This window comes from Diplotaxodon limnothrissa, linkage group LG5, assembly GCF_057381915.1.
Source record: "Diplotaxodon limnothrissa isolate DT_005_m linkage group LG5, D_limnothrissa_male_GT1.1, whole genome shotgun sequence".
NCBI lineage: Eukaryota > Metazoa > Chordata > Actinopteri > Cichliformes > Cichlidae > Diplotaxodon > Diplotaxodon limnothrissa.
The window spans coordinates 30,131,671-30,139,497 of NC_140600.1; the positions used below are offsets into that span (position 1 = coordinate 30,131,671).

General features: G+C 48.1%; 1 pseudogene; it reads right to left on the reverse strand.

Annotated features, from left to right (window-relative positions):
- Nucleotides 1–1,238: 1,238 nt before the first annotated feature.
- LOC146632582 (uncharacterized) lies at nt 1,239–7,296 on the reverse strand (annotated as a pseudogene).
- Between the last annotated feature and the right edge of the window lie 531 nt (nt 7,297–7,827).

The following is a 7,827-nucleotide window of genomic DNA, read 5'->3' on the forward strand; positions in this document are numbered from 1 at the left end:
TCTCAGTTTTTGCTGTCCACACTGTGACGCGAAAGCACCGTTTTCAAATGTATGCCTTTTCGACAGCGTTTTGAAAACGCTGCGTTTTCCATGAGCGAAAACGCCGTCTCAGTGTGGATGGGAGGCCAAAACGGAGAGAAAAAGATGCGTTTTCAAACTAAAACGCATTAGTGTGGTCGTAGCCTGAGCCTGGCTGGCCCCAGTGTTTTCTGGCATTTTCAATTCCTTTCTGCAGGCATTTCATGTGCCTGCCTGCTTCAAGTCCTTCAACATAGTCCTGTCCCCAAGAAGCCAAGGATCACTGGACTAAATGACTACAGACCTGTGGCTCTGACATCTGTGGTCATGAAGTGTTTTGAGTACCTGGTTCTCTCCTATCCCAAGACCCTCATGGCCCCCCTCCTGGACCCCCTGTAGTTTGCATACAGAGCCAAAAAGTCTGTAGACGATGCTATCAATGTGGCCCTACACTTCACTACACTTCAGCATCTGGACTCTGCGGGAACTTACGCCAGGGTCCTGTTTGTGGACCTCAGCTCTGCCTTCAACACCATCTTTCCAGACCTTCTCCAAGGCAAACTTTCCCAGATGAATGTGCCTGATTCCATCTGTCAGTGGATCACTGACTTCCTGATGGACATCAAACAAAATGTGAGGCTGGGGAAAGCCAAACGAAGCTTACAACCTTTAAATAGACTGAGCATCAACTCTTCATGAGCACAATCTGTAATGTGTGTATAAAATGATTATAGCCGCACCTTTAATAAAAATTTTAATCTAACGCCAGTAGCCTTCACACCTCCAACGGCCCCAACAATAGAGACACTTTGGACACTCATTCCCCCACCTCTCCCCCCTCCATAGAGCCATCACCACCTTCAATCACTTCACCTGCAACACCCCCCTCCTCACCCCACACAAAAGAGGATTTCACACCACCTCCTCCCACCACAACTCTTCATATTCATGAAGCAGATGTGAGGAAGCAGTTTAAGAGTCTGAATGCTCGAAAAGCTCCCGGCCCAGACGGTGTGTCTCCTGCCACCCTCAGACACTGTGCAAACGAGCTGGCCCCAGTGTTTTCTGGCATTTTCAACTCCTCACTGCAGGCATGTCATGTGCCTGCCTGCTTCAAGTCCTCTACCATAATCCATGTCCCCAAGAAACCTAGGATCACTGGACTAAATGACTACAGACCCGTGGCTCTGACATCTGTGGTCATGAAGTCATTTGAGCGCCTAGTTCTCTCCCATCTCAAGACCCTCACGGCCCCCCTCCTGGACCCCCTGCAGTTTGCATACAGAGCCAACAGGTCTGTAGACGATGCCATCAACATGGCCCTACACTTCATCCTGCAGCATCTGGACTCCCCAGGAACCTACGCCAGGATCCTGTTTGTGGACTTCAGCTCTGCCTTCAACACCATCCTTCCAGACCATCTCCGAGGCAAGCTTTCCCAGATGAATGTGCCTGATCCCATCTGCCGGTGGATCACTGACTTCCTGACGGACAGGAAGCAGCATGTGAGGCTGGGAAAGAATGTCTCGGACTCCCGGACCATCAGCACCGGCTCCCCTCAGGGCTGTGTTCTTTCTCCTCTGCTCTTCTCCCTGTACACCAACTGCTGCACCTCCACCCACCAGTCTGTCAAGCTAATCAAGTTTGCAGATGACACCACCGTTATCGGACTCATCTCGGACGGGGATGAGTCTGCCTACAGGAGGGAGGTTGAACGTCTGGTGTCCTGGTGCAGCCACAACAACCTGGTGCTGAATGCCCAGAAGACAGTGGAGATTATTGTGGACTTCAGGAAGCACACAGCTCCACTCCCCCCCATCATCCTGACTGACACCCCCATCACCTCTGTGGACTCGTTCCGCTTCCTGGGTACCACCATCACCCAGGACCTGAAGTGGGAGCCCACCATCACTTCCGTCATTAAGAAAGCCCAGCAGAGGATGTACTTCCTGAGGCAGCTGAAGAAATTCAACCTGCCAACACGGACGATGATGCAATTCTACACTGCAATCATCGAGTCCATCCTCACCTCCTCCATCACCGTGTGGTACGCTGGAGCCACTATCAGGGACAAACAGAGACTGCAGCGTGTTGTGCGCTCTGCTGAGAAGGTGATTGGCTGCAGACTCCCATCTCTGCAGGACCTGTACACCTCCAGGACATTGCGGCGTGCAGCTCGGATCTCAGCTGACCCTTCTCACCCTGGACACAGTCTGTTTGACCTGCTCCCCTCAGGCAGGAGGCTCCGGTCCATTCGCACCAGAACCTCTCGCCATAAGAACAGTTTCTTCCCCTCTGCTGTCGGACACATGAACAATAACCGTATGACTGTTCCCACCACTAACACATGACCCTACGCTGTGTTCACTGCATCATTCCATGTTTGGCACTGATCACCATCTGCACTCATGTATATATCATGTATATATCTATCCACTTAGCACTTTTAATTCTTATTCTTATTTTTATATTTTTATGACAGTATGTTTGCACTGAAGCACCGCAGCAATTTCCTAATGTTGTAAACCTGCTCAACATTTGGCAATAAAACCCTTTCTGATTCTGATTCTGATTCTGATTTTAATGAACGTTTTAATGCAATGATAATGATGAAAGCCATATGTAGCAGTAAAATATTTTCTTTATTCCAACAACATTAATCAATTGTGCTAATTTTCTCCTCTGGTAAACAATAACCTCTTTCAGCCATCCCAAACAGACATAGTCTTTCAAAATGGCACAAAAATGATCACTCAATTCATTTGAGGCAGTAGAGAAAAGTCATAATATTCCAAAATCCCTTTTCTTTAAGCATTTCAGGTTTCCATATCTGCCAGCCAATTATGCTATTGACCATATTCTTGAATTGAATTGATATACCTTTATTAGTCCCACAAGGGGAAATTTCATAAGGCTGCCGACCTATTGCACGCAATGGCGGCGCCATCTTACCCTCCGACCATACATACATTACACAAAACATCACATGGGGAAGACAGGTCAGAGAGGTATAACAATGGAAAATGCACCACATGAGGAAAGATAAGGAGGAAAAAATAACTCCCCCCAGACTGAGCTCCAACAGGGAGATCAGTTTGAGAACAGAAAAAAAACACCTCTGCACATAGCACATGAAAAAACTCTTAATACACCAAAGAAACACATGACAAGCAACAGGGGTGGGTAAAGGGTGAGAGACAGCCGAATTAGACAGTACATCCGGGCCTGCGTGCGCTGGTCTCCTTGATCCACCGTCAGCATCGGAAGGGAATAAGCATCGAAGGCTTTTGGAATAGGGACGGGGGATGAGTGTGTGCATATCAGTGTATATGTATGTGTGTGCGTGTCCAGAGTTCAGCTGAGACAGTGTCCTTCGCCCTGCTAGGCTAAGTAAACAGTCTTCCAGCCAACCCAGGTGGCCTTGCATGGAATGGGAAGGAACAGACTAAACACAGTCGTTATCAGGGTGTTGTTGTTCAGCTCCAGCCTTGAGACCGCAGCTGGCGCCAAAGGGGTATCCGCATGAAGTGATGGTGGTTTTTACTTTAGTGCGAACAGCTCATATGAATTTCAAAGCAGTTCTACAGTCCAACTCTGGTCTCTCAATCTCCCGTTGCAGAGCCGCGAGCTTCGCCATACTTGCGTTCTGTGATGTTGTCATTTCTTGTGCTCAAGGAGCTGATTCTGAGAACTCACGACAGTTGCTTTATACTCTACAGAAAAGGCAATATATCTAGATTGTAAACTAAGACTCAGTATTATCTGCCCTCAAGGGGTAAAACAAATACTTCTTGTATCTAAACACTGAACCCCCCCAGGGTTTTGGCAACACTGAGTAGAATGTACTCATTCTTCCTCCTTTTGTTTCAAACAGTGCCTGATGCAATTTAACGTAGCATGAGGGTGATCGTGGCTCAAGAGTTGGCAGTTCATCTTGTAATCGGAAGGTTGCCGGTTCGAGCCCTGGCTCGGACAGTCTCGGTTGTTGTGTCCTTGGGCAAGACACTTCATCTACTGTTGATAGCCAGAGGGGCCGATGGTGCGATATGACAGCCTCGCTTCTGTCAGTCTGCCCCAGGGCAGCTGTGGCTACAACTGTAGCTTGTCTCCACCAGTGTGTGTGAATGAATAGTGGAATTGTAAAGTGCTTTGAGGGTCTCGAAAAGTGCTATAAAAATGCAATCCTTTATTATTACTGCATCCTTTACACTATTTAAATGATAAACTTGCAAAAATATATCCTAATGTCAGCCCAACATTTTCACTCTGCCATCAAGGCTCAGCTACACTCGCTTATATGTTTTGCAATCTCCAAATGGGGTTTTGGAAGACCATTTCTGAAGGAAGGTCATTCTTGTGCAGAAAATCAGTGGTACCTTTTCCATCTGTAGCCCCCCCCCCCCCATTCAGTGCTAAATTAAGATCATGAAATCATGAGACAATCAGTATTTACCTTATTAGTGAACATAACTGTGTTGTACTCAAAGTGTTTGAAATGCCCTCTGAAATGTCACCCTGTGTGTTTTCCATCTTTAGCTCTGGTATCTCACCCCCCACCTGCTCCAACTACAGCAGATAGATGATGTCAGCAGCAATCTCTCTGAATCTCATAGCAGCTGTGCAACAATAAAAACACTGCGCCATCACCCAGGGTGTAGTTTCCTCTCAGTGACTCCCCCAGCTACAGGATTAAAAAACTACACCAACAGAGTGGATGAGCTGTAACAGTTGAGTTATTGGGAAAAACTCAAATCTGTGTTTATGCTTTTGTCCCAAACTCAAATTTTCATGCTATTTGATGAGTTTACCAGAACTTCTGTTTATTTAGTACCAGACGTCACAAACTAGCAACTAAAAAGGGTAAAAGCAGTTTGAGATCAGTTATCGTAGACAATGACTGCAATGGAGGGTTTAAAATTGTATTTAACAATCTCTTTTGCTTTTTATGGTTTTTGTGTTCTCTGCAGCTGATGCTAAGCTGACAATAATGAGTCACCAACATTACTGATTCTTTTGCATATTCCTGACATGGTCCCTTATGGGACAATAAACAGCATGAAAACATGGGTTTGCAAAGCTTTACGTATGACTAATATACTATCAAACCATGACCTTTAAGAAAACTGCAAAAATGTGGCCTTTTTACAGCACTACCTATAGGTGTTGTCAGGCTCAGGAGGGACTCGGAGTCAGACCGTCACTAAAGTTCACGTTTTATTTACACACACAGACACCAGGTGCGAATATATACAGGTGAGGGGGCACAGGAAGAGGGTCTCCGGGAAGCACAGGCACGGGAAGAAGAGGGCTATGTACAAAATCCACTGAAGCTCAGGTAGCTCGGACTCCGGCTTTAGCTCACCAACGGCGGTCCTCAGGCTGGCGAGAATCCTGGCACAGAGGAAAGGCAGGTAAGTAGTGGCACGACAGAAACTCAGAAAAAGGCTCAGATAAGTGATGACACTGATGAGTGTTACACAATAATCCAGCGAGGAAGCACTCTCAGCAGCCGCCTTAAGAAGTGAGTGATATGATTGCTTGCAGGTGTTCGAGCCAGGGGCTGGAGCCGTCATGACTCCGCCCCGGTAGAGCGCAGTGCAGGGGAGAGAGAGAGATGCAGCACAACAAAAACACTTGTAGCCATTGTTGAGGTTCACAATTGAGGAAGGAGAGTACAAACCACCCATGGTCCAGAAGGTCTTGGTCAAACAATGATTTTAATGAACACACATGTGGGAAGAACACTCTGTACGCCGACAGCAAGTGATCTCCGACTTAATCAAAGCATAAACAGATATTTTATAGCATCAGGGTTTGATTTACTGACGCCCCTTCATGCGTCACAGATACATTTTATACATAGATCAGATCAACACTACAATGACTTTTCACCCAGAAGATCATCTTCTATTTTCATGGCTGGTACTTTCCGTTCTTGTCTTAAAGTAAATTGTTCCTCTTTCTTGCCGAGACACCAAGGACGGTTCCTCTTTTACCGAGACACTTTTGCAGTTACAACCAGACATGACTAATCTCTCCTCTAAATAAATTTAACTCATGTGTGTGTGTCACGACCTCACATGCTCTTTCTCAATTCACCTGTTGCACTTCTGACCTTTCACCAGACCAGAGGCTCACTGAGACTATGTGTATGTCTTCTACTAAATAAATGTTTTAATCAAGAACCCCTACTAAAAGCTTAATACAAGAATATGAACATATAAAAGATATTAAAATGAACTGTTGTGTAAGCATGTACTGCAATTCCTTCTATGTTCTAGTTTTCCCTCAGCATGGATCATCTAGACACTCTCACTAGATGAAGCTTAAGACCATTAATGAACCTGAACATCAACTCAAATAAGCACAGATATGCATTGTGTATAAAATAGTCATAACTGCTTAAGGCCTTCTTAAAGCTATCTGTTACATTGTTAAAGCCTCGTCTTAGCCTGCTGCTCAAAATAACTTCCACTTCTGCAAAACTCTCCAAGCCTGTTTCCTGTCCTGTTACTTTTAGCCTTTCTGAAAGACACACACTGTTCAACCCCTGAATGCAATATAAACTCCAGATTATATTATTAATGCAATGGTAATGATGACAATTATTTAACAATAGCAGTAAAATAATTTCCCTGCTCCACACCATACAGAGTCAGCCGAGAAGGCACAGGGTCATGACAGTACCCCCCCCTCAACGGGAGCCCCTCGGCGACCCACCCGGCTTACCCGGATGCCGCCGGTGAAACTCGCGGAGCAGACCAGGAGCCAGAACCGCCGACCGGGGCACCCAGGAACGTTCCTCTGGCCCGTAGCCCTCCCAGTCCACCAGGTACTGGACGCCCCGCCCCCGCCGCCGAGAGTCCATAACGCGGGTGATGTTAAACACTTCCTGCCCATCCACGAGCCGGGCGGGCGGAGGGGGCCCGGAAGGAGGGCACAACGGGCTGGAGAGCACGGGCTTGACCTGGGAGACATGGAAAACATTATGGATACGCATATTGCGAGGCAGCTTCAGACGGACGGATACCGGATTGACCAGGGCCTCAATCTCGAACGGACCGATGAAGGCCGGGGAAAGTTTCTTCGACTCTGCACGAAGGGGAACAAAGCGTGAGGAGAGCCATACCTGTTGCCCAACTGTATAGGCAGGCGCAGGGATCCGGTGGCGGTCAGCGATCTCTTTATTGCGCTCCGCCGTCCGCAGCAGAGCGGCTCGGGTGGACCGCCAGGCCCGGCGGCACCTGCGGAAATGATGTTGTACTGATGGGACGGCATGCTCACCCTCCACGGCCGGGAACAGGGGAGGTTGGTAGCCCAATGAGGCTTCGAACGGCGACAGTCCAGTGGCTTAAGAGGTCAGGCAGTTGTGGGCGTACTCAATCCAGGGGAGCTGCTCGCTCCAAGTGGCCTGGTTGAGAGAGACGACACAGCGGAGTGCCGCTTCGAGCTCTTGGTTGGTACGCTCGGCCTGTCCATTGCTCTGAGGGTGGAAGCCCGAAGAGAGACTGACCGCGGCGCCGATCTGCATGCAGAACTCCTTCCAAACCCGAGAGGTAAATTGGGGTCCCCGGTCGGAAACGATGTCCATCGGAATGCCATGAAGCCGGAAGACGTGGGTGGTGAGCAGCTGGGCGGTCTCCAGGGCTGTAGGGAGCTTGGGGAGGGCGATGAAATGAGCTGACTTAGAAAAACGGTCAACAATAGTGAGGATGGTGGTGTTACCGGATGACGGTGGGAGCCCCGTAACGAAGTCCAGCGCTATGTGAGACCATGGCCGTCCTGGCGTGGGGAGTGGTTGAAGAAGCC